The sequence below is a fragment of the Neovison vison genome, chromosome 3 (genome assembly GCF_020171115.1).
Source record: "Neovison vison isolate M4711 chromosome 3, ASM_NN_V1, whole genome shotgun sequence".
Lineage (NCBI taxonomy): Eukaryota > Metazoa > Chordata > Mammalia > Carnivora > Mustelidae > Neogale > Neogale vison.
The window spans coordinates 64,536,060-64,562,421 of NC_058093.1; the positions used below are offsets into that span (position 1 = coordinate 64,536,060).

The 26,362-nt window shown below is 38.0% G+C and overlaps 1 protein-coding gene across 2 annotated transcripts in view; it reads left to right on the plus strand.

Moving 5' to 3' along the window:
• Window positions 1-26,362, plus strand: part of B3GALT1 (beta-1,3-galactosyltransferase 1) — a 343,150-nt gene that overhangs the window by 134,581 nt on the left and 182,207 nt on the right. Inside the window, exon 1 of one of the 2 annotated variants that reach the window (XM_044242260.1) lies at window positions 26,142-26,187. The exons of the other annotated variant lie outside the window; for it this stretch is intronic. The gene's annotated coding sequence lies outside the window, so the exon portion shown is untranslated. Of the gene's footprint in view, window positions 1-26,141; window positions 26,188-26,362 lie in introns of those variants that run through there. 2 annotated transcript variants of the gene reach the window in all.

A 26,362-nucleotide genomic window follows, 5' to 3' on the forward strand; every position in this document is an offset into this window, starting at 1 on the left:
ATCCGAAGGAATAATTGCAATAAAATATCATCAGTGCTATTTTAATAATAACCATCAACTATGGAATATTCTAAGTGCTAGGCATGCTGCCTGCGTGCGTGTGTGTACGTATCCACTGTCTCTCCTTTGCCACTGCCACTTGCTCTTCAACCCACTCCAGTCAGTCCAGAGTCTACACTACTCTACTGAAACAACTCTGTTTAAGACTATCAGCTGACTCCATCTACTTAAATCAATTCCTAATCAGCTTATATGACCCGGTCATTAACATGTTTCACAGTCTCCTCATCTGTAAAAAAATTATGATACTATCAGTACCCACCTTTTATGATTGTATGAGATCATTCAAGTGAGGATGGATTGTATGGGATATTGCGAGGCTTCTATGGGTAAATAAGGTAATAAGAGTACAAACTCTTATTAATAAGAGTATAGGTAATAAGAGTACAAACACATTAGCTTTTATTATGATGATGATTACTGTTAAATTACAACTGTCCTACAATTGCTAGTCATTTTTGCAGCAGTATTTGACACAAATGGGCGCTCCCTTCTTTTTGAAATACTTCTCCCTTGGTTTGCCTTTCCTCAGGTCACACTCTCCTGGTTTCCCTGTAATGTGATTGGCCTTGGTTTTCTTTGCTGATTCCTTGTCCTTGTGAGACCTGCAAATATTGGAGTATTCCGGAGCTTAGTTTGGGCCTCCTTCTCTTTTCTATGTATGCTTCTCCATTGTAATCATATCTAATCCATGGCATTAGAGGCCATCTGTGCTCTCATGACTAGAACATATCACCATCCCTGACTTTGTCCCTAAGTTTACATAATCCAAGTGTCTTCTCAACATATGTAACAGGCATCTCCAAATTGAACTCTTGATTCCCTGCACACATCTGTTTTCCCATTTTGACTCTTTCTCCAGAGTGTCCATTCTCCATAAAGCAGCAAAATGATTTATTTTTTTTAAGTTCAGATCGTTCAGTGCATCTCTGTTGGTTGACTGATTCCTGTGAGCACCGTCTAGTTTGCTGACATCCCTGCTGGCGTGTGACAGCTACTTACTCACCGCGGACTCGGGGAGACGGAATTCAGCAGCAATCACTGCTTCCAGCTACTGCCTGGATTTATCACTTGCTGCCAGAATTCCAGAATAAGAAAAGAGTGATAATCACCAAAGATGATTCACCATCAGAGGCTCTAGGGATTTTATTTTGCCCTGAGGATTAGTGAATCTAAGGCTATATCTTATTTTGTATTCATGTACCATAAAAACAGCTGGTGTAAAGAGTGAGGAATTCAGAAGACAAATTGCTTGTTAGATTGTGTTTATTAGACTAAGTAGTTGATTTAGTATTATTTTCTGATTGCCTTGTTAGATTAGTGTGGTGTGGATGTAGCCCATCAGAAGCTCACCCTTCTTTCGGTGACTCTCAAACTTGTCCTCCTGACACCTTCTTTCCAGTCTCCGCTGTCCTTGACCCCTGACCTGAAATGGCACTCACCACGTTGGGCTTGTTCTCCCTGTTTTATTCGTCTTATTTATTGTATATTGATTTGTTGAGCTGTTTGTCACTGCAGTTGTGGTGGTGGTGGTTGGATAGAATAGAAGTTCCACTGGAAGAGGGGCTTCATATTTTGTACTCCCGTGATATATTAGGCATGCAATAAGTAGATACACAAACACATAAATGAATGAATGCTATTAATGTGTAAAGTGAATAACCAAAGGAGTGATGTCAAAGAGCTCATCCTGCATTGTTTCTCCACATAAGACTCTAGGGCTGTAGTTATGTGTCAGGATATAAGGAACCTTCCATTATAGACTTGGTTGGAGCTGCAATTTACTTACAGTATATTTTAAACATGTCTTATAAAACATGGAATGGGTTAAGTTATATGAAAGTAATTCCTTAGCTAATAATCTTTGTGTATATACCGTTTCTAAAATTCTCAGTTACAAAGAAAACATAAAACAAATGTACATTAAACCTGTCTTTGAGATGTAAGGGGAAATGATTTATCTACATTAAGCATAAGAAATTCAAACTTATCCTCTACTCCTTCTTGGTGACACAAATATTATTGGTATATTATTTCTTTATTTTGGCTGCTATTAATTGCATTTATAAGTGGTATGTAATACAATTGAGACTGGATCCAAATCCACGATATCCATGGTTTATAACATTGCCAATCTGTTGGCATTGCTGGTCCGGGAGGTGCACTGGCATGACTTGCAAAACATTAGAGGCAAGAAAAGAAAAAGTGTGAAATCAAAGTTGCCTATGGAGAAATGGGGTGATCATACTGAAACCTGAATTTGGAATGCTGACCTAGGCAAGTGTGGACAGAAAAAGAGAAAGAAAGAAAAAAGCAACAATGCCCAATTACTCATGTTTTATGCAAACATTGCCATTCTTCATAGTTATTTTGCTATGTGAAAGAGATCCCCACACACACCTAACTCTTCCAAACATACCATATTCTCCCTTTCATTAGGTTCATATGATTGAACTTTATCTGTTTACAAGTATATAAGGTGTGGGTAACTGGCAACATATTTACATAGTTCTGAGAACCTCAAGTACCATGTGTAGACTAGTCTGTATTATCATAGAAGTTATCTGTGGTTCTATATATAGTATCATGCCATCTGCAGATAGCAAACATTTTACTTCTTCCTTACCAATCTAGATGCCTTTTATTTTTTGTCTTGTCTTATTGCTGTGGCTAGGAATCCCAGAACTATGTTGAATAAAAGTGATGAGAGTGGGTGTAAAAAGAGAAGTTATCTATGGTTGCAGTTCTTGGCGCAAAGTGAACTAGAAGACTGAAGCAGTTGTTTTGAATTGTCTTGTCATTAGCTTCATGTCTCTTTCATGTATACACACTGCCAATGACTGTAAATTGAGTGGGATTATCTGTACAGGGAAAAAGAGAGGAAAGGAGTAAAATACAACCTAAAACTGAAGTGTAAAATAAAATAAAAGAGCACAGGGAGATCATATGATAGTTGTCTTTCTCCGCTTGACTTATTTCGCTAAGCATGATATGCTCTAGTTCCATCCATGTTGTCGCAAATGGCAAGATTTCGTTTCTTTTGATGGCTGCATAGTATTCCATTGTGTATATATACCACATCTTCTTTATCCATTCATCTGTTGATGGACATCTAGGTTCTTTCCATAGTTTGGCTATTGTGGACACTGCTGCTATAAACATTCGTGTGCACGTGCCCCTTTGGATCACTACATTTGTATCTTTAGGGTAAATACCCAGTAGTGCAATTGCTGGGTCATAGGGCAGTTCTATTTTCAACATTTTGAGGAACCTCCATGCTGTTTTCCAGAGTGGTTGCACCAGCTTGCATTCCCACCAACAGTATAGGAGGGTTCCCCTTTCTCCACATCCTCGCCAGCATCTGTCATTTCCTGACTTGTTGATTTTAGCCATTCTGACTGATGTGAGGTGATATCTCATTGTGGTTTTGATTTGTATTTCCCTGATGCCGAGTGATATGGAGCACTTTTTCATGTGTCTGTTGGCCATCTGGATGTCTTCTTTGCAGAAACGTCTGTTCATGTCCTCTGCCCATTTCTTGATTGGATTATTTGTTCTTTGGATGTTGAGTTTGTTTATCTGATATGTCGTTTGCAAATATCTTCTCCCATTCTGTCAGTTGTCTTTTGATTTTGTTAACTGTTTCCTTTGCTGTGCAAAAGCTTTTGATCTTGATGAAATCCCAATAGTTCATTTTTGCCTTTGCTTCCCTTGCCTTTGGCGATATTCCTAGGAAGATGTTGCTGCGGCTGAGGTCGAAGAGGTTGTTGCCTGTGTTCTCCTCAAGGATTTTGATGGATTCCTTTCTCACATTGAGGTCCTTCATCCATTTTGAGTCTATTTTTGTGTGTGGTGTAAGGAAATGGTCTAATTTCATTTTTCTGCACGTGGCTGTCCAATTTTCCCCACACCATTTATTAAAAAGGCTGTCTTTTTTCCATTGGACATTCTTTCCTGCTTTGTCAAAGATTAGTTGACCATAGAGTTGAGGGTCTATTTCTGGGCTCTCTATTCTGTTCCATTGATCTATGTGTCTGTTTTTGTGCCAGTATCATGCTGTCTTGATGATGAAGTGGTGATGCAACATGGGGGCTTAAGTGGGTAGGAGAATAATCCATGAAACAAGATGGGATAGGGAGGGAGACAAACCATAAGTGACTCTTAATCTTATGAAACAAACTGTGGGTTGCTGGGGGGAGGGGGGTTGGGAGAAGGGGGGTAGGGTTATGGACATTGGGGAGGGTATGTGCTTTTGGGTAAATTGGAAGGGGAGGTGAACCATGAGAGACTATGGACTCTGAAAAACAATCTGAGGGGTTTGAAGTGGCGGGGGGGTGGGAGGTTGGGGTACCAGGTGGTGGGTATTATAGAGGGCATGGCTTGCGTGGAGCACTGGGTGTGGTGAAAAAATAATGAATACTGTTTTTCTGAAAATAAATAAATTGGAAAAAAATTTTTTTTAAATTTTAAAAAATTTAAAAAATTAAAAAAAAAAAAAAAAGAGCACAATATAACCAATGGAGTCCAAGGTTCACAGTTCTGAAAGTGGTCTTTAGAACTGTTAGCAATAGTTTTTATTGTTTTGCTCTGTTTTGTTTTGTTTAAGTTTCAAAGTTATTTTATTCAGAATTTTGTGTTTGTTTCCTGGATCAATAAATAACATACAAAACAATGTAAAAATGGCTACCATTTTCTCTCCCCTGCTGTCCCTACCTGGGGACAATCCCCTGGGCCATTTAACCCAGGGGTTCTCCAGATTTGGTTCAGCAAATGAGATGGAGTGACACTATACCCCCTTGAATCAAATAATTATTTTTTATCATATTGATCATTTGTTTTGATACTGACAGGAGAAGGCAGCCATCGGAATGCCAATTTTGGAATGAATCCGTCCAAAGTCAGAAAGTCAGATCTAAAGTAAAAATATATATGAATGAGTTTAACTGAAGTGTTTCACATGAGAGAAAAAGCTCTTATTGGTAGAAAACAAACAAACGAAAAGGCCTATTATCTGGTTAAATAAAAGGTGCGGGGGGAATATTTTCTAGAAGACTTGAAAGGAGTACCACCATTGATTTGACTTACATCATTCTCTGGAGACCCTGCCTGTACTCCGAGTAACTAAAAGAAATACCTTTCAGGATCACCTAATGGGCCGATCTTAAAAAAAATTTTTTTTACTGGCTTTTATTCTGACTAATATATTCCTAATAGATTTTTCCTTGCACTTCCACACAGGAGCCTTCTTTCTAGAATTTACCATATTGATTTTGTTATCTAAGCCTTAGCATCATTCAGACTCAGAGCCATGTTCACCTAATGTGCTTAATTGCAACTGAATACTTACAGGAGAAAGTTTGAAACTTCATTTTCAGAATATTTTCCAATATGTTTCTCATTTATTCTGAGTACAGAACTACAGAAAGCGGTAGGCCAACAGTTTTCACTATTTTCTGCTATAATCCACTCTTCTTGTTATGTTAAGCAAACTCCTATTGAAGCAGGTAAGGTTTAAGGGGCTGACTTGAATTGGACTCAGCCAACCATTGCTGTTTAGGAAGGGCAGCCTGCAGAAATGATCACGGAATGCTCGTCACCCTCATTTATTTTTCATGGTTCTTCTGCATCTTTTTTAGCAATATTCAAAAAAAGAAAAAGAAAGAGAAAGGTGAGAGAAAGAAAGGAAGAAAGAAAAGAAGGAAGGAAGGAAGGAAGGAAGGAAGGAAGAAGAAAGAAAGAAAAAAAGATAGATTACCATAATGAAACATAATGTTTAAAATTCCTAGCAATGTTTTGCATATGTTCTTCTCTAGAAAGTCACTAACAGCTTTTTGGAGAAGCAGGGTGATGCAGAAAAGATACAGTATTTAGCTATCAAATTGTGAGCTCAGAAGAGGAAAGCTGTGGACATTATCAGCAACAACAGCCACTGCTACACTGAGAACTAAGCTGTCAACAAGTTTCATAATGCTTCAGTGGTTTTAGAAGTGTTTGTACTCTTCCTACCCTCGGCCACTACCAGTTAAAATTTATAGTTGGGGGCTTGTAGCAGTTGTGAAATATCTGCATGATGTACCCTCCGGAGAATGGCTTCAAAAACTATAAATGAAAATGCAGAAATGTCTTGTGGGTAAATTACATCTGCCTGGATTCTGTTCCTAGCAAAGAATTTTCTGTATTTTCTCTGAAGTCATGAAATGTTAAAGTTGGAAGAAAACTTAGAGATTATCTCTTTTGACTCCTTCTTATTACAGAAAGGCACCTGAGGCTTGGTGAAAAGAAATGGTTTGATAAAAGAGTGCATTAAATTTCCCAAGGATAAATTTTGAGAAGCTACTACAACCTCAGTAAGCGTCACCACAGGCCTGTTAGCAGTTCTAAGTGGACCGGGCAGGTTGGATAAAGAAATAGAAGGCCTCCTTGCTTCAGACTCTTGGGTATCTCATGGGCAGGACCTGAGCTATCTTGCCTGAATCAGTTTTCTTGCTCAGAAGAGGAGCTCTTCTGCCGGGTGGAGGGAACAAGAGGGAAGTATTTTACTATTACTGTCCCCCCCCAACCCCCATCTTCTCCTAGTCCCTGACCACCGCTCTGTCTTTGTCTAACCCGCCAGTATAGTTGCTGACCCAGCTGAAGCTATCTTTTTGTGAGTTCCTATTTTCTGAGTTTTTTGCTTTGTTTCCCAATTCAACCTCATCCACCAACACATAATCCAACTGAACCTATCACCACAGCAGTAGAAAATCCGATACTTGTAAAACTGCATTCAGGAAACAAATCTGAATTGGCATAGTTCTTGAAGCCATTCATTCACTGAGAGTGAGTGATCGTTTGTTAGCTGAATGTCACACTTTTCCGACAGTGAATTGTGAAAGCTGGTGTATAGGAGCCTTTTCTTCGTTGATAGGAGCTTAATATCCAAATTTGATTCCTTTGTCTTCTCTTGATTTACTCGATAGGAGCTGTTGTACCACTGGGTGTTGTGAAATTTTCTAGAGATCTCTTCTTTGAAAGCATAACTGCACAGTTCATTTGTCTTAGTTTAGTTGGTCTTGTCGTGTTGCTTTTGATACTCAGAGTCCTAACCTCGTGTGTTATACTGGAAAACTGCCTTTAACGAGACCCCTGCCAGATAAGCCAGCTTACAACTGGACATGAACCTTCTCAATTACATTCAACGTGTACCTCTCAGGGAGAAATGGTAATGTTCTACTGGAAGGCACCCCACACAGCTTGAATAATGGGGCAAGTAGGGACCACAAACACATCTACCCATAAATTTTCTTGAAAATTCAACTAGACTATGCATTTAGGTTTATATTTCCTACATGACTCTCATTTCTTACAGCACCAAGCACAGTCTTACACAGAAGACCTCTCCCAAGTCCTCAGAACAAAGCTGAGCATGAACAGGAAGGAAGGGAGGCAGAGGAAGAGAAGCATTCAGGAGAAGAAGCAGCTTACTCACTGAGTCATACTCTGTGGCAGCCCTCCTCGGCATCTCATTGCACATCTCTCTTCATCCTTCTAGTTGGTGTACACAAATACAAGAGGAAAGGCCAGGAGTCCCTCCGTTAAATAATGATTTAAAATACAATTTAAGTCATTTCTCTACAGCTCTCTGAAACCCTTTGGGGGAGTACTAGCAGTGGTCAAGAAATGACTTGCAAAATCTGTATCTCCTAACCTGGATTCTCCCTTAACATCCTGTCCTGGATATTTGCCCTACAGGAAATCTCCACCCTGATATGCTCCTGGGACCTCAAACTCTGAGTACCCAGCTACACTCCTTGTTCATGCCCCAAATTTGGTTCTTCTCGCCCAGTCACTCCAATTTTGACAGTGCTTCCACCATCCTTCTTGGAATCATCTAATAATTTTTCAGTTCTAATTCACCTTTCATAGTTACTGGCCACTACATTTCATGTCCATATAATCATCTTCTTTCAATCTCAGTGTAGCCCTCCTATCCCCATGATAATCTTGCCTAAATTACCACCAAAACCTCGCAACCAGTCATCACTCTGTTTTGTTCTCTCATGTTTTCAATTCATTGTGAATACAATTAAACTTATCTTCTAAAAATCTGCTTTTCTAATGTCATAGCCTTACTCACAATCCTCTAATGAATCTCATCGGGTAATATTCAAACTTTCCACATCAGCGTTTAAGACCTTCATTTGTTTGGTCCTAAGCTACATATCCAGTCTTAATCTCTTTCCCCATACGACATAAACTATGACACCGAACAAAGTCATCACTGTCCCATCTATCCTCTCTGCTCTGTCCTATCTCATTCTGCTCCTTACTTGCAAGTAATGTCTCTACTCAACCCATCTGTGACCAGTGCCTACCCATTACTTAGAATACAACATAAATCCCTTTTACCAGGTAAAATATTCTCACTCATCTTTAAGCCAAACTAATTTATACATTCCGCTTGTATTCACCAGTGAAGACATCTGACCCTGGCTTTTTCTTTCTTGGGAGGTTTTTGATTACTCATTCAATCTCTGTATTTGTTATAGGTCTATTCAGATTTTCTACTTCTCCTTAAGCTAAGTTGGTGGTTTCCCTGCTTCTTGGATCGCTTACTTTCCTTAAACACAATTTATTTTTCCTTCTATCTTCAGAGGTTAAATAAAGCTGAAGGGCAGAGGAAAAATGTTCCCCTTTTGAAAGTAAATCTAAATGGAAATACATTAACTAGAATGAAGCCAGAATCCTCACCAAAACTAACTAAATGAGACCTCCCATCTAATAAATTACCCTTCATTATATGTTCCTATGTTTTGAAACAAAATTTCTAAGGAAAACAGGTGATAGGTTTGACCTTTCAAACCCTTTCCAGATCTGTTCTTTTCTAGAACGTTAAATTGCCCTGAGACAAAGTGAGAAGGATACTCAGCATCTTATCCAGTAAACTTTTGCTAGGAAACTCACAATACAAGTGGTCCTGTCCTGTTGTCATGTCACTTCTCCTGGAAATTGTGTATCAGCTTTCTATGCATTTTCAAACATATTACTAGAAGAGCAGAAAAGAGGTGTGTGGGTGTGTGGGTGTGTGGGTGTGTGTGTAAGAAGAAAGGGTAAAATAGTCACTTTATTTGTGATTATTAGATATGCTGATAGGAGATAGCATTTAGTCAAGATAGTATTACCCACAGCCCAAAATGGCTTCTGATCTAATCTATATCTTTATTGCTTTTTTTATGTAACTATTACCTCTTATAATCTGATCACCTAAATTATCTTTTAGTCTGGGTAGTCAGCACAGATAATTATGCCCTTCCAGGGAAAGAGGAACACTGCTGAAATACACACCACGCGCACATGTGTGTGTACACCAGCAGCTTCTCCACGTTCATTACTCAATAAGCATTTATTGAACACCTACTATGTGTGATGCATATATTGTTTGGGATTACAAGTACTTAGTTTGAACACAGCAGGCTTGTCTTGTCAAAGATTCAGGTCATGATTCCTTTTGTCAAAGATCCAGTTCATGAGAATCCTACTTTTATCACGTGCAGAGTTCAGCAGTGCAGTTGAACAAAACAGTTGGAGGCTCACATCGCAGTAGAAGTTAAATGGTAATTCAGCAATGACCCCAGAGCTTCTGCTGCCCAGGAAACATTTAATGGTATTACCCAGGAAGTATCATGACACTGTACAAAGGGGCATCTGTTTGCAACTCTAACCTCAACAAAGAAGCAATTCTTCTTGCCAAAGGGACTAGAATAAATCCCTTCCCTTTGCCCCAGCACGCCCCACACCACTGATCCAGCAGAGAATGCTGAATGCTCACAATAGACAGAAGACTGCAAGACCAACCAAACCAACAAGAGCCACACCAGGGGTTAACAAGGAAAGTAGGAAGCCAACACTTTGCTGAGCATATTGGGGGGAAGCAAAACCGTGAAGCCATTGATGCAGTCTTTTCCCAACACAATCTCCACAGCCAAATGTAAGATAATCTACCAACAGCTCAAAATGCAGAAATGAGGAAGCAGCTGATCTCAGAACAGACACCCTGGGAAAAGAGTGGCCTGGGCTACAGAAAAGAACATCAGCAGAGCCAAGACTGGACAAGCTTGTTCTTGCTTTAGTGGTGTGAAATTGTGGCTAGACCCAGCATTGAATTCCAGCTTTGCTGCTCTCCTGCTGTGACATTGTGTAAGCTTATGAAGCTTACACAACACCCCCTGAAGCTTAGATTTTTTGCCTGTAAAACAAGCTTCCAAGATTGTGAGAATTAGAGAGAATGGATATAAAGTGGGTATTCAGTAAGTGGCGGCTACTTTTATTTTGAAGTGTGAATTCAATCATCACAAATGAATCCCTCGGTATTCTTCTAAAAGTTCCAACGGGTCTTTTGCTGTTAAGAGTTTCAGGTCATATGTGGATGCCTGTATGGCAGATGCCATTTTTAAATGGCATAATGTGCTTAAATGTGGTATAGCTGATGATGCCCTTATCACGTATTGGCCATATTTTTCTGTCTCCTTCACATCTTCTATCTCAGTCCCCACCATACTAGAAGCTCTTTGGAATCAGACCCATATCTCATTCATCTCTGTTCCTGGTGATATAATACTTTTTGCACATAGCAGGTACTTGACACAATTTAATATTATGTATGCCTCTCTTCTATCATTTTGTGCCGTATTTTCATACATTTTTCACTTGAAAAACCAGATTATAAGAAAAGCAAAGTAGTTTATATGTGCATATGTATATGAACATGTGTATTTATGTATGTGCTTGTGTATGGGTCTGTGTATGGAAAATGGGAAACCACCTCACCACCTTCATTAATAGCTGGGTGTCTGCAATGCTAAGGATTTGTAAAGAATACTTTTTCTATTTATTGAAGGGAATGCCTACAAATGGAACTTTTTAAAAATATTTATATATATTAAATGGTATAATAGTATAAATGTATATGAAGAAGACTGCTGTGCTTCAAAAATAAAATGCAGCTATTTAATCTCTGCAACTATGTATGTATTTATGTCCTGAAAAGTATTTAATACAAGTCGGTCTAAAAAGATTAGGATTCAAAACAGCAGACAGTTACTCAATTGTGGCCAATGTGGACATTCACCATTGTGCCTCATTTTCTATTCATTGTTGCTAATTTTAGTCTTCAGGCTCACATATAGCAATTTTAAAACTCTGAAAATTCCATGAGCTCTTTTGTTAAAACCCAGCCTCACTCATGGTGATCTCACTGTTAATTATTTTTTAATAAGTAGCTTTACTGCAGCATCCCAGAACCTGGTTGAGCTGCCAACATTAAAAGATAGAAACTACAGAAAGAACAGCAATATCTCTCTGGAATTACAGAGTTATCAAGCTTCTGAAATACAAAGGCTTTATAAGTCAGCAGCCTCCGCTTCCCTCCCCAGTGTCTCACATGCTCTTCCAGGTGATTCACAGGAGATGTGATTGGCTCAGCCTCCTTTGTCCCCGTGGCTGACCAACACTTTTATGCAGTATTGAGAGCTGATGCGAGAGTCTCCTTGAAATTACATGAATGAAAGTATTGAAACTATTTGAGTAGCCAAAATCTGTGTGTGCCACTGCTTCCATTGCCCTTGTGGGATTCATCAGCTGGCTCCCTCTAGTCCCTCCTTGCCCAGTTCTTCACCACCCCCAGCTTCCCACCGACCCCGCCATGCATTCTTGGGGGCTTTTGAGTGATTATCCTGAGCCACTGAAATGAGCGCTATCTATAGACCGTAAATACAACTTAAGACTTAATCATTTGTCTGTAGGGTTGGTGGGCAAGTTCTTGGGTAGCACTCCTGCTGGACAAAAAACAGGTGATGCACGGGCTGGTTACTTGGATGGGCAGTAAGTGGTAGTCAAAGATATGGTCTCCAGAGTTAGTTTGGCTGGTGGGCATCCTGGCTTCAGCACTTACTGGTTGTGTGATCTTAGACATTTCACAAGTTGTGCCTCTGTTTCCCTTTTCATAAAACGGAAGTAATAATAATAGTACTTATTACAGGATTCTTGTGAGGATTAAATGACTTGCTTCTCATAACTCATGTAGACTACATGACATTTAAGAAATAGTAACAGGGGCGCCTGGGTGGCTCAGTGGGTTGAGCCGCTGCCTTCGGCTCAGGTCATGATCTCAGGGTCCTGGGATCGAGTCCCGCATCGGGCTCTCTGCGCAGCAGGGAGCCTGCTTCCCTCTCTCTCTCTGCCTGCCTCTCCATCTACTTGTGATTTCTCTCTGTCAAATAAATACATAAAAAATCTTAAAAAAAAAAGAAATAATAACAATACTAGCTGTATTAACCTCGTCAAATAGAACAGACAAGAACAAACCATATAGCTCCTTATTACCAGCTTCTGCTCTGTTGGCAAGTTGTAATGCTGGCTTTTCCAGCTGAACTCTGAGGTCTGACCCTGGGAAATCTTTACTAGTCTCTCTCTGTCCTACCTCTCCCAGTCCAGGAATGAGCTAGAAGTGGGAACTAAAAACTGAGTCAGTGGGAACTGACTCTACAAGTCTACATCACAATTTCCTCTCTTCTACCTAGACCAATTTTTTTTCCCTTTTTTAACTTAAGATTTTGTTATTTTTTTTTTTTTTTACTCTCAGGTCCTGTAATGGCATCTGTCATTTTCCTTCAGCCCCAAGTAACTACCCAGTAAATCAGTGATTAGTGCCTCTAATTGTCTGGGGAGAATAAGAGAAGACTGCCATAGTAGAATGGTGAACAAATTCCATGAACAAAGGAAGGCAAAAGAAATTGGTTCCTATCCTTGGAAACAGTATTCTGTCATATATATCTGGAACTATATTTCTTACCCAGAGGCTTATGCTAATATCTTATTCAAACTTACTTAATCCTAAAAAACTTTACCATACTCAATGAGATACACAAGACCCATTTGAATGCTACCGAATGATTGATTCTATATACGTTTTTAACTTAGAGTTTAAAACAAGCAAGAAGACTAACAAAGACTACTTAGCTCTGTAATCTAGAAATCTCAACATTCAAACCTAAGGCAGGCTGGTGTGTATTATGACTTCATACTATAACTCAGGAGAGTAGAAATTATAAAATCAATGGAAGAAGGTGAGCCATCAAAAATTCACAAGAAAACTAAAAGTCAAGAAGTATCCCATGCATTTGACCTGGCCAAATCATTGTCTTTTGTTTCTCAACCACAAACTACACTGACTAAATCTGATTATTCAGTCTTAAAAAAAATAGTAATTTAGGTCCTGAAAATCAACATAATTGTGACACATGTCTAGAAATTATAGAAGCACATGGAAACAAAATACCACCTTAGCGAAGGAGTTCAGAAAATATATTTTGGGCAGTGAAATTTTATTTTGGGATGAGAACATGAGAATACATTTAAAATTGTTTATTGACAGTTGGTAAATCATTTTTTTCCATTTTTTTCTCTGCGTGGTACAGATGGGAAGCTAACATCTTCCAAAATCATTTCTCAGTTATACATATGTGTAAATTAGCCTGTGCAAATTACAAGTTTTCTTTGTCTGCTTTATTAAATCCTGTCAAAGCTGTTATTAAGACTGATTTTATATTGTCTAGTACTTGTGAAAATCGACAATGTAGGTTTGTGAGTTAGTCATTCCAAAGACTTCTAAATATCTGATCAAATGTCAGCAAAGTAATGAAAATGCCTGAGTGTATAAATATCCATGCTCACACACTATTAACATTTCCATTCATATAAATACATTACTCATTTTAGAAAGATTCCCTATATTGGGGCAGCCACTCTGGAGCTCCTGTCCCCCTGATAACACAGACAGTGAATTTCACTGTAAGTTTAGATATGATAATGGCAGTCTAGTGGACTTAGATAACCCTGCTGTCTTCCTCCATTCCCATCCCATAGACACTTTCTAGATTTATGTGAGGGAAGAATGTTGGGTTTTCTATAACAGTAAAGATCTTCAGACTGACAACCCACTTACCATAATTTCCCCAACCAAATGGCGTCCTCTCCAGGTTATAGTGGACCCCAGTTTGAATTTGAGAGAGTAATCACTCGAAGGTCTTGCCCATGGTTCAGCACATAGGTCTAATCACACAGTGGGCCCATGGAGACCTTATGACGAAGAGAAAAATCAAGCAAAGTAACCACAACAAATATAAGTATAAGGCTCATTGTCAAATAGAGAAATTTTCATGGTCTGACTTTTCTTTTCTTTTGGAATTGCACTTAGCAGAGTTGAATTTGCTTGTGAAGTATTAACAGCTTTTTCAGTCCTCTTCTATATGCATTTCCCTTAAAATTCTAAGGAACTTAAATTTAAACCTCTATGATATTAAGGAAAAAGAATTGTACTTCAGTGTGTTGTGCTTCAAGCATGTAATTGCCAAGAAAAAGGCATCAAAAATGAGAATAATGACAAGGCATTCAGGCATTGAACTGGCATATTTGAAAGTTGTGACTTATACTGGATTAGCCATCCTGATTCTTATTGTTGGTGCAGCAAAGGGAGAACTGATTATGGTGTATAATCTATACAGAATTTGACCACATTCCCTTAATAAATACTCAGTTTTGGCACTTCTCTAATAGATGTACTGTCTGGATTTTAGAGAGGGATGGAAGCCTAAAATCCGTAGATCTTTTCTTTAATACGTTAAAGAAAAATGAGCTCTAATAAATGCTTACTGAGAACCTGTATTTGTTAAGTACAGCGCTGGGTGCTGGAGATACCACAGTGAAGAGGATGGAGCTCACCCTCTCATGAGGGAGGTAAGAAAGGGTAACTCAGAATAAGTACGATAAAGATCTATGATAGGGGGGAAAATGATTTTCCAGCAGGATGGAGGGTGGTTTCATTCATTGAGATAGCCAAAGTTGGTAGATAGAAGCATGCTTCGGTAGAACAGGAGGACGATTGTTCAGTTTGGAATATTTAAATGGAGATGTTGGGTGGACAACTGAGTCTGCAAATTTCACAGCTCAAGAGACACATTTGGGCTGGAGAGTAATCTTGGGGAATTGTCAGTTTTCAATCTTTGAAACATCAGGACTGGCTGAGATCAGGAGGAGAGAGTATGCAGAGAGAAAAAAGGAGAGAACCCAGGGAAGAAACCTGAAAGGTCACTATTATGTAAGGGGTGGTCTAGGGTGGGGAAGCCTGCACAACAGCCCGAGAAGGGCAGTATGGATGCTGAAAGATGCAGGCCAGCGTGTGTCTACAGCAAGAAGGGAACAGGGATCATCTTGATGAGTTGCATAGTCATCTGCTTCCAAAAAGGTTGGAGAAAGACCATCTGCTTAGAATTCATATAAAATTTTTATCAGTTAAATTTTGTCTACAGTGTGAAAATATATATTAAACTTGGACAAATATCTTATGACTCACTTACCAAGAGTTATAACCAAGGAACACTATCAGGGTTTTTAGAACACTTCCTTAACATTCGTGGCCAGGACATTTACCAATAAATAGCAATTTAAAATAGTGTGGTGTACTTTATATGTGTGTATAAGAATAAGTAAGCATGTATTTTATTACTTTCAAACTGATATGATGCCTTCAGGTAAATGATTAAAATATTTTGATGATCCATGCATACACAATCACACAAACTTAAATAATCAGTGCATAGCTAAGATCAGCAAGTAGAATTAGAAGGCTCATCCCCACCAACGTAAAGAGGAAAAATTTTTTTGGTAAGATTTTATTTATTTATTTGAGAGAGAAAGAGTGAGAGAGAGCATGAACAGGTGAAGAGGGAGATGGAGAAGGAGAGGCAGACTTCCCTGCCGAGAAGGGAGCCCTATAAGGGGCTTGATCTGGGATCATGACCTGAGTCGAAGGCAGATGCCTAACCCACTGAGCCAACCAGGTACCCCATGAAGAGGAAATTTCTTTCTTTTTTAAAAAAAAGATTTTATTTATTTATTTGACAGAGATCACAAGTAGGCAGAGAGACAGGCGGGGTTGGGGGGGAAGCAGGCTCCCTGCCAAGCGGAGAGCCCGACGTGGGGCTCAATCCCAGGACCCTGGGATCATGACCTGAGCCGAAGTCAGAGGCTTTAACCTGCTGAGCCACCCAGGCACCCCAGAGAGGAAATTTCTAACAATTAAGTGCTATCAAAGCCCCAAAGCTATACAGTGAAGTTTCCTGTTGTTTCCATAAATTGCTATTTTTTGAGTTTGTATAATGTGGCTGAAACTATTTTAGGCCCTGGTGATAAGCTTGTGGGCAAGATTTAGAAAATAAAAAAGGATCCTAAACTTGTAAGGCTCCCATTCCAATTGAGGGAGACAGAATATAAATATAATTAAAAATCTAAACATAAAAGGAAAACTACCAAATAGTAATAAGTCCTACTTAAAGAATTAAAAAAAAAAAAAGTGCTGTGATCATGCGTACCATGTTAGATGATTGTAATAACTTGACTCCAGAAGTGGATAAATTGATGATTTAGGAGAAAGGAGGTTTAGCTGTAAGTGAAGTTTTGAGAGAATAAGATGGAATTGGATTTAGAACTAAAGCTGAGGGGTTGACCTTTGATAGGATAACCTCATCAAAGTTACGAAGGGAACGACTGTTTTGCTTATGAGAATAGATTATGAGCATCTCTTTAGAACTCCACTGTCATAGGACCTGGCATTAGTATTTACACCATGGAATCAACATATGCTATAAATCAAGGGTTTTATTTCTCATGGACTAATGCTTGTTAAACATTTACCAGCACATCACTTACAAAGTGTAGGAATAGACTAATATATTTCATCTTAAGAGAAGGCATTTGCCTGTGGGAAGTATGAAGCAGATTCCTCCACAGAGAGGTACAGAGATTTGAGGCACTTAAATAAAACCTGAGTGGCTGCTGTCATTTTGCTGTCAATGTGAATGAGATGATCCTGAAAGTCCACCCAGCTCTGTAAATCTATTATAATATTATAAAAGTGTTGCTAAGGAGCAATAAATTCTAATTCACTAAAAAAAAAAAAAAGATTCATTTATTTATTTATTTGATAGAGAGATCACAAGTAGGCAGAGAGGGAGACAGAGGGAGAGGGAGAAGCAGGCTCTCCGCTGAGCAGAGAGGCTCAGCCTACTGAGCCACCAGGCGCTTCCTAATTCACTTTTTAAACTAGTTTTCCAAATTTTCTCCTAGAGTTGTAGATATAAGACTCACACCATTTTTTCTTATTTTATTTATTTTTTATCACTAGTATTCAATTGCTTGCTATGTTTCATTTTGAAAAATCTATAATTCTATGATTTAGAACTTGATTGCAATTTAGGAGAACAAAAGAACCAAATCAGAGATGGGGACAAAAGGTATATCTAAATGGTTGAAATTGTGAAACTGGTATAAGAGCCTTAATTAGAAAAGCATCCTAGGGCGCTTGGGTGGCTCAGTTGGCTGAGTGCCTTCGGCTCAGGTCATGATCCTGGAGTCCTGGGATCTAGTGCCACATCAGGCTCCCTCCTAGGCAGGGAGTCTTCTTCTCCCTCTGACCCTCCCCCTTCTCATACTCTCTTTCTCTCTCATTCTCTCTCTCTCAAATACATAAATAAAATCTTTTTTTTTTTAATAAAGCATCCTAGGCTAGTTCCATATGTTTTTTTGTCTATAATTTATTTTTTTAATATTTTAATTTTTGGCCATTGTCAACAGTTGTTCTGCTGTTCTTTGGCTTAAAGGTGCAATGCAAGTACTACAGTGTAGTTCAATATGTATAAGTAGACTTTTGACAAGTGACGAATCAGATGAAAATTTCAATATTGAAATCATAAGAGATGAAAGTATTGGAATTTTGTCAAAATAAACCACAAGGGAAAATTTAAAAATTGAAACTATGCATATTAGAAATTTTCTTGTACCAACTGTAGAATATTTATTTTACTTATTTCTTCAACACTATCTAGAAGACGTTGGTTCCATAGACATTTGCACAATTGTACAGATGCAGGAAAAAAATGTAAAGCAAAATAATGTTTTTGGTGGATTGTAAGGCAGTGATGCAGACACTGGAAAGTGCACTTGTGCCGGGTTCTTGCTCTCTTCCCAGCTTATGGTAAAGGCAAAGGACCATTTCTGAAGAGAACATTTTAACCTCTCCAAGTGGAAAATACCTTTGTAGTCTGATGTGCATTGCTTAGGTGAGGGCTCTTCTACAGGGACACACTAATAAGCTGATAAGCCTACCAGATCACCAATAATTAAGTCTTGGGGCATTTCAGAGGAAGATAATCTCCTCTCTTCTCCCTACAGTGGAGAAAAAAATTCAGTCCTATCCTAGAATCAGAGCCTCAGCTGCTCTTTCTTGTGAATACTGACTAGTAGTGATGGTTCTTCAATTCCATAAGTGAGTGGTACCCAATTCTAATTTTTATCAGGAAGTCTGTCTTGCTCTGAGTCTGGTCTTTCTGAAGAAAGTTATTTTTTGGAAAAAGCCCTTGGCACACCACTGCCCTCCATATCATTGGCCCATTTCCAGGTAGAAGGTCCTCCTATTTGTAAGCTAAGTGACATTTCATAAACATAGCAATGCTCTTCCACAGGGAAATTTGAAGTTTGGGCAGCATTTTGAGAAGTACATTTTGTCACTTGACCATTTGGACCTTTCTTTTCTTATAGCTCTTCCTAAGTCATAACAAAAGTTCAAACCCTGGACGTTATTACGGGACACTGCCTCTAATGTTGTTTTGTTTTCTCTCTTACTTGTGTGGTTCTCTACTATATGGGAGTAACGGTGGGTACCATGGAGTATACCTGGCCTGTGTTTTGAGGGATCACAAACGTCCAGTAGGTCAGGGAAAAATTTGATACAATTCAGATACATTCAATTGAGATTCAGTAGAAGGAACAAGCCTGCTGTTCTTTATTTACAGTTCCTGTGGTATCTTGAGAGAACATTTTATTATTGTGATTTGACTTTTCTGGTCTCAGAAGCCCGAGTACTTTCCATATTCTAATTGCTCGCATACTATTTCTAGAATAATTCATGAAGGAAACTGTGTGAATTAATAGCAATGAAAAATCTTTCAAAATACAATTTGTGAGGGTCTGGATCTTCTTTTTACTATTCATGTAAGTTTCCATGTGGCCAAAAGGTGTTGGCTATGCCTCTGTTAGCAGACTTCTAGGGACCTACCCTTATTTTATTGAAAAAGGAAACACTGATGGTAACATTATCTTATCAGAAGATCTTTATGCAACTAAAGCATGACAATTCCCCGGCTAAATGTGACTGCAGGACGCTTTGCACTTGTAAGGTACACTTTGTTTCAGAAATGTTAAAAAGTGAAAATATGTGCACCTGACAATTGATGAAATAACATAATGAGGGGGAATTTCCTGGATTTCTCCATCACATTTACAGATTTGATAAATAGCCTTTGAAGAATTTTTCCTGATAGTTTGTCGTTGTTAATGCAATTTGTAGTCTTCAGATGTGTTTGATCAACTGGAAGGAAGAGAAAGAAGGAGAGGCTATACTCTCTGGATTTTCCTCATCATGCAATGGAGCTTAGATTATCAATGCAGAATGGACATTCACCATCATCATTCAAGCTACAAAAGAAATTAATTGAATAGGTGGGAAAATATTCCTTTAAATCTGGGAAGTAATGTTGTCACCCTCTTATCCCTCAATTACAATGTGTGAAATCTCACTAGTATTTTATTAAGATGCTTTTATAGCTCTTTGTGTTTCATTAAACTCCAAAGCAATTCTCTATAATATACGATGGCAGGGGCTGAACTGCTGCTTGAGTTCCTCTATGGTAACTCTCTCTAGCCCCAGGAGGACCAATCTGCACAGTTTGATTTCTTCAAACGGATGAAAAGGTCTGTCTGCTTGGAATGCCATTCACCCCATTTAGGTGCTTCTAAGCTGTTGTTCTCCAGCAGGATTTCTCAGTCTCTCTGCTACTGACATTTGGGACCATGCCGCCGAGACCTATCCAGTGATCTGTAGGATGTTTGGCAGAACATCTTAGCCACTAGGTGCTAGAAGTACCTTCTCTACAAAAGTAACAGTCAAAAATGTCTCCTGACATTGCCAGAGGTCCCCTGGGGCCCCAAATTGAGCTGGTTGAGAACGATTGTTTTAGAGTGCTCTTTTTTAAGCTAGAGATGCCCTGGAAGGAAAATGTCAGATATTTTCAGAATTTGTTCATACCCATATAATTATGATGATCAAATAAAACCAAAGGATGGACTAGCTGGGACTTCTATAAAACCAGTAAAACCAATGCTTTCAGCTTGTGAATACAAAATTGCAACATGAAACTACATTATGAGATAATTTAGTTTCGAGGGTGGGTTTGAAGACAGGCAGGATGATGGCATATACTTTTCTCCCTCTCACACAATTTCTGTAAGGGAGAAACTGAAACTTTCAGATATGTGAGGAAACAGCCAAAAGTGCACCAAGTCGGTGTTACTCATCATAGACAGTTTTGATCCTATATATATATTTTAAAGAGGCAGTAAAAAATTAAAACTTTTCCATAAAGAATGAAGACAAAGAAGGAAATCGTATTATTCAAATGAAAATGTTATTAAAATAAGGTTACTCCTACCCCATTAGTGTTTCGCTTCCATCCACATGAAAATATCTGTCACCCAGATGCTTCCCCAGAAATACATCTCTTTGTTATAAATGGCCTTATTCTTTAGTATTCTTTAGTAATACAGTACCTCGCTATCATACCATGATTGCTCATGGTTTCTTTTTAAAATAACTGTTTTAAAAATATGTCCAAAAAAAAACTGCATTCATTTTGCACATAGAGAAAGTAATCTCCAAGACATTGCCTAAGAAAAGTACTGTTCCTAAGCTATAGTATGAAAAACCAAGTAACTCATCCCCTGCAGCGGTCAATGCTAACAGTCAATGCTAACTAACATGGAATGGAATCCTCTTTCATATGAATTATTACACTAGTGCATTTACTAGTCTCCTTGCTTCCTTCTTGCCCCTGAATGTTCATTCTCTTCATTGTAACAGAGCAATCCTGTTAACTGTCATGGAGATTATGGAAATCCTCTGTGCAAAGCACTTCAGTGGCTCCCCTCTTACTAAAGGTACCATCTCTCTGGTTTCATCTCTTCCTCTCCACCTTGGTCACTCCACTCCAGCTCCATTGGTCTCCTCAGTGTTCTGAAATCACCAGCTCTATCTCAGGCATTTTATACCTGCTGGCATTTTTGCCTGCAGTCCTTTTCCAAGGACTATATATGCATTTCCTCATTTCCTTCAAATCTGCTTTAATGTCACTGTTCCAGTGGGGTTTCCTCCAATATTTAAACTTGTTATCTCGTGCCACTACCCTTCTCCTTCTCTGTTTTTTATTTGTTTGTTTTTCCCCATAACATGTGTCTTTCTAATATATTAATTTCTTTTTGTTTTGGTTTGTATTCTCCACTCCTCCCAAGAACAAAAATAAAATTCAATGAAGACAAAGATTTTTTACTATTTGATCTCCTATTATATCACAAAAGCCTAATAAAGGCTGTTGATATATATGAGCCTGATCTATATTATAAAAATAAGTAGTAGGTATGAAAATAAAAATAATTTTCAAAGTATAAATTCGAAGACCAGGAGGTTTCAGGATTTCTTGACACTCAGTTTTTTTTGAAGGATGGAGTTTCAAATTGTATTTGATATGGTCTGTTTTTAAACCTTATTACCCTAAAAAACAGCAATCAGTCATGAAGAGGAATAATTTATAATTCAAAGAATTTCTCATTATGAAATATGAAATGTATTCAATGTTTTCTAAATCATCGTATTTCTGAAGTGGATATAAATTTTGTGGAGAAATGCAAATGATTAGATTATTATCACTTGAATCAAGTTGAGGAAAAGGGATGGAGCTTAAATATTTTATTTATTGAAAAACACACTGTGAGAGGATAGCTAATTTATTACTAATATGATCCAAATGCAGGAAAAGATAAGTGTCCCAACTCAAGCCATCTGGCAGAAGGGGTCCCCTCTTACTTGAGAGAAGGTTGGTCTTTTTGATTCTATTCAGGCCTTTAGCTGATTGGCTGAGTACCATCCACAGTAGGGAGGTAATCTGCTTTACTAGTCTATAGATTAAATGATGTTCTCATCCAAAATTACCCTCACAAACACACCAGAATAATGTTTGACCAAATCTCTGGACACACTGTGGTTCAGCCAAATTAACACAGACTGGACTATCCCATTGTGTTCCAAATTTCTTATTGAAGTTTTTTTTGTTAATAATGACTTTAGAATCAAACTATATATATCTTCATTGTCTTCAAAGGTAAAAGCAATATGGTCTTTTTTGTTGTTGTTGTGTGAAAGAAATAGTTCAAAAACTTCTTGAGATGATATAAAAATATATTTTAAAATATCTCTATATGTTTCTCAATGTAAACTCCCCATGTAAAGAAGAATGTACATTCAGAGGAGGTTTGTGACAACTATAAGAGTACATTTCTGTTTCTTTTTAAAAAATGGTATAAGTGCAACATTTCTTTTCAAAGGGGGGCTTCTATATTAAACATTATTTTCGTTTTTAGACAGTGTTGGAAAGGAAATTATATACATCTCAGAATTACCTTCTTGTAAGAATGACCATCAAATATGTAATGGCCCCAAAACAGATACATTGCCCCAACTTCTCTCAACTTCTCTATGAGCATATTTCCACAAATCTCAACTTCTCTATGAGCATATTTTCTTCAGTGCTCTATTTGTTCAACTGAGAGGTTTTTACTTTTTTTTTTAATCTGTTCTTGACTTTAATCAATTTTTTAAAAAAATTCCAGTGTAGTTAACAATGTGTGTGTGTGTGTGTGTGTGTGTGTGTGTAGTTTTGGGTATACAATACAGTGACTCAGCAGTTCCATATATTACTTGGTGCTCTTCAAGGTAAGTGTCCTCTTATTCCCCATTACCTATTCACACCTTTCTTTACCTACCTGCCCTCTGGTAACCAACCATCTGTTCTCTGTAGTTAAGAGTCTGTTTTTTGTTGTTGTTGTCTCTCTTTTTTTTTTTTCCCTGAGAGATTTTTTTCATGAAATCCCTTGGTGTTGGAGTCATTATAATCTGTTTTTATTCATTTAACCCTACGGAGAAAACGGGGTCTTCGTTTCTTTTCTGTATTTTTCTCAACTGTCATAGTGGGGAAAGAGACCTGTGACTTGACACTAAAACAAGAGTTGATCTATATGTGGCAGTATTCAAACTGCTCAAGAGCTGGTAAGTCATAGGTTCCAACCAATGAAAACACATGCCATAAATGTCACTACGTGGATGTGCCTAAAGTTCTCAGAGGAATTTTGGAAGCTGTTGCACCAAAAATGTCTACTAATTTAATCGTGCCTATATAAATATCACACTTTCTTTGGTATATTTGGTTGGTTCTTATAAAATGTTCTAATAAAGGTACACAATAAAAGAAGCCCAGCCCTCAGGAGCATAACAGTTAGCATTTGGGAAATACACATACATAAAGAATTAGAAAACTAGATCAAATAAGGTGATTCCTGTAAAGAGACACGGGAGGATGTCTGGAGCATCTAGGGGGAAAGATCTCTTTGTATTGGAAGACCTCAAACAATGCTTCATGGGGGGCGCCTAGATGGCTCAGTGGGTTGAGCCTCTGCCTTCAGCTCAGGTCATGGTCTCGAGGTCTTGGGATCGAGCCCTGCATCGGGCTCTCTGCTCAGCAGGGAGCCTGCTTCCTCTTCTCTCTCTACCTGCTTCACTGCCTACTTGTGATCTCTGTCAAATAAATAAATAAAATCTTTAAAAAAAAATGCTTCATGAACTAAGTGATGACTTAGTATGAAAGGGAAAGAGGGAAATGAATGAAAAAAAAAAGCAGGCTTTCAATAAGTGGTTAAATAAGTATTTATTAATGTAAAGTACAAAGAAAACTGAAAGATAGAAAAAGTGCTATCCCAGGCAGAAAATAATTAGATCCTAAAATAAGAGAAACTGATACTAATTCCTATTGGAGATTAGAGTAAAACTTGCTAGAGTCTGTGATCCTGAGACAGAGGAACTGTTGTTCTCAGATTACGTTCTGTAATCCCTCCCATTTCCTCCCAATAAACCCAGCACTTAGGGATCTTCTTGAACAAAATTAGCACCTTGCACACTGTCTTGCTCATAGTGAATGAATATTTTCTAAATACATATTTCTAGAACCAAGACAGAAATCCTTGTATTGAGAATCCAGAAAGGGTCTAACAAATATTTTTTTTCAAGATACCAAATTGTCCAGTTAGAATTCTTAATAGCTACAAGAATAATCCACTTCAGAATTATCTAGTTAGATTTTTAGAATATAATTAGAATGTAATTAGATATCATGATCTAGTTAGTTATCTAGGAAAGCCTTTTGGGGTGAACCGTTTCTGAGGACCCCTGGATGATCAGAAAATGTGTCCCCCTTATTGCACTGCTGAACAAAAGTTAAAAAATAACGACGGATTATTGTAACACTTGCTTTGCATGATTAATCCTAATAGGTAAATTAGAAGTTAGATATTAACTAGTCCTGAATTAAGCTTTGCTATTCTACCTATTCATGGAAATTATTGTTTTAATTAAAGACACAGCTGCAGTAAATAGCAATAAGTGGTCTCAGGATCCACATGAACTACCAATTACCAGGATTTAGTATATATTGATGTAACTAATATTGGTGTTAAAAGAGGAAGGAAATTTACATTCATATTCAGGGCCTCTAGAACTGTGAATCAAATATTTTTACTTGTTGTTGAGATGGTGCCTGCCAACAAGCTGTTCAGAAATACCCATTAGAGTTATAAAGTAAGAATTTATCTTAGTTTATGAATGGAAAGTTAATGAGTAGAAAGCATGGCTTATATCTCTCCCTCGCCCTGCTTCCTATCCCATTATAAATACACATCTTTTCTTCATTTTCTTTACAAAAAATTAAGAAACGTTCCAATTTATTTTATGTCAGCAAAGACTAATACTTAGAAATGTACTTGTAATATAAAATGATCAGTTAACATGGGGCCACATCTGGACTAAAAAATATTTTGATGGCAGCCTCTAGAGAAGCTTTTTTCAAATAATAACTATAAAGCACATGAAGTAACCAAATAGTCCATGCTGAGTTCAATTTCTTCAAAGTTATATAGACCCAGGTTGACTCAAAAGAGTCTACCACATTTTGCTTTGGACATTTGTGAATGATATGCTGGCAAATGCATTACTGATAAACTGACACAATTTGATGAAAATATCAGCCCAAAGAGGTGAAAGATCAGAGAAGAAAATCAAGATTTGTCTGGTTTTTTTTTAAGAAATTACATTTTTTTAGAAGACTTAGTGTTTTGACTGTTTGTGATGGTAAATTTGGAATATAATGAGTCATTGCATTTTTGTTATTATATGTACACAGAGTATATTACCAAATTATTAAGAATCAACTGCCTCCCATACTAAAAGGCAGAGTTATAATATATCACTTTCTGAATTACTTCTGACTGCATGTCAAAACAAGCAGCTTAGTATGGGAGCTGAGGCTGGAAGTGTATTTTCCCAAATTGCAGACATACTATAACCTCAAGCATCTTGCCCAGGATGGTGGTGTGGACCTGCCCGGTGAACCCCCTGCACATTGATGACTGGGGCTTTGTGTGGCACGCACACAAGGCTCTTCTTGCTTTTGGAACACTATATCCTCACAGCATGTGAATAAAAATGGCCTCTGCTTGGAACAGTTAAAGTCAAATCAAGAAATGAAATTGATTCCCGATCCAGTATAGTGTAAGAGAAACTGAGTGGTTTGAAAATGCTGTTGTGTTACTCTGACACGTTGACCCTCAATCCTGTCATACTCCAAGCTCCATTTTTATAGCAAATATTTTATGAGACATCTTTATTTGCCTCAAAGAAATTTCAGTATAACCTCCCTGCACAGACTATCTCTCAAAGAAACAAATACAATGCCCTAGATATAAAGGGGAAATATATAAATGCCCTGAAGCCCAACTTCAGTGGGTGACATAATGAAGTAATCAAACACTTGCATGTCTCCCAAGGTAGACTCACCGTGGGCTCATGGTGAAGGTGGCAGCTACAAAGGCTGACGGATACAGGTGAGTGGATTGGAAACTCAAATGCCAAGAGCAGTGTTACTGCCTTGTGATGCTATTTTCCAAAACAGTGAACAACTCCTGGCAAATTAAAAACCTGAACAAAATCATTTTTCCTCCATACACACAGTAGTTCCATTCCGGATAAAATTCAGTGTATATTAAAACTGTGCCAAAA